The sequence below is a fragment of the Schistocerca serialis genome, chromosome 9, assembly GCF_023864345.2.
Source record: "Schistocerca serialis cubense isolate TAMUIC-IGC-003099 chromosome 9, iqSchSeri2.2, whole genome shotgun sequence".
NCBI classification, from domain to species: Eukaryota; Metazoa; Arthropoda; class Insecta; order Orthoptera; family Acrididae; genus Schistocerca; species Schistocerca serialis.
The window spans coordinates 262,841,452-262,843,089 of record NC_064646.1 but is presented as its reverse complement, the minus strand read 5'-3'; positions in this window follow the sequence as shown (position 1 = coordinate 262,843,089).

Sequence of the window (1,638 nt, the reverse complement as noted above, 5' to 3'; positions counted from 1 at the left end):
CTCGTTCTGCCTACTCGTTGTATGATGATTACAGTCATCAGAAAAACTGCCGTATAATCAAGGTTTCAATAGCCGGATATCTTACAAGGGGGCCGCGCCTGCTCGCCATCTCAGATTTTGTCAAATTTATGGAATGTATTATAGCGCTTGGCCAGAAATGGAAGTGACAGAGGTGAGAGCTCCAGATGGAAAAGTGAGGAAAAAAAAAAAAAAAAAAACAGAATTATAGGCTCGCGTCGGGCAGGGCATTAGCCCTGTGTGTTAGCACTGTTTCCAGGCAGCGGTTGGCCCCGCGAAAAGAATATCAAACATTAAGCCATGGGTCGTCGGGTCGAATCTCGATGGGGCAATTTTCTTTTATTTTTAGTTTTTACTTTATTTACACTGCAAATAAACCTAAATGTGCAAAATGCTGTACTTCTCAATATTTTAATAACGATCATGGAAAGGAGAAACAAAGGAAAATTTTGGATAGCCAATACATTTCCGAGAAGGGATTGTCCACGTGACTCTGCAAATAACTTTTCCAAAAAAGAGATTGTCATTAAGATGTACAGGACATCGCATTCCATTACTTTCATTTTGATCTTCGACCAGCGTCGTTCGTGGTTTGCTGCTAACTGTGCCATGAGACAGAACCTTTTATTAATGAAAACCAAGTTTGTTTTTCCATAGAAGCCTTAAAATAACCGTATAATTGTAAAACGAAGCGTTCATAACGTGTGCAAGACACCGAGAACATTACTGCTTCGACAGTTTCACGATGAGTATAGCCCCGGGTAATCGTGAACTACAGAGTAATGAAAGGATCTAATTGTATACGAATTTGTCATATATGCCTTACAATCTTTTCGTGGAAATTTATTTGCGTAGTCCTCGAGGAAGATGTAACTACAATTAATTCTTGGAAGTTTGTCTGCTAGACGAAATTTTCGTTTTACCTTCCTTTTCATGCCTGTTATGAAAATATTAAGTGAAATCTGGTTTCGCAGGAGAGAGCGGATCAGCTTGTGGAAAGGGGCGAAGGTCCAATAGTGTTAGTTATACAAGAACACATACAACTTTATTCCTCAAACCAATGCACAGTTTTCTCTTTAAAACAACAAAGATCAATTCACGGTTAAGGGCCCAAGTAACTTCTCCAGAATAAGTTTAAATGATTGCTTTTAAAACACCGAGATTTAGAATAACGGCTGAAGGCCTTACTTAAGTAAAATTACAATATCTTCTAAGCTAAAGGCCGAAATAATATTTCAGATCAGCTAAGGAAATTCTTTAAAAGCCAAGCATTTACAAATTTCGGCTAAAGGCCATATTAAGGAAAATTCAAGTTAATTCTTCGGCTGAAATCCCAATTAAAAAAAATTCTTTGCATAATAAAAGAGAGACTTTATAGATAAGCTTTTACACAGTACAACAGGAAAACAACTTAAGAAACTTGAAGTATCTTATCGGCTGGCGGCCCAAACAATTACTCAAGAATAATTAAAGACAACCTAAGATAAATTTTTAGAGAACAAGGCTGTAGGCTGCTTCAAGAATTCAAGACAATTAAACAGAAACCATACAGACAAGGATTTACATATTAAAGCCACATATTCTGAAACAAACGCTGCTGAAGGGCTAAAGACAGAGCAA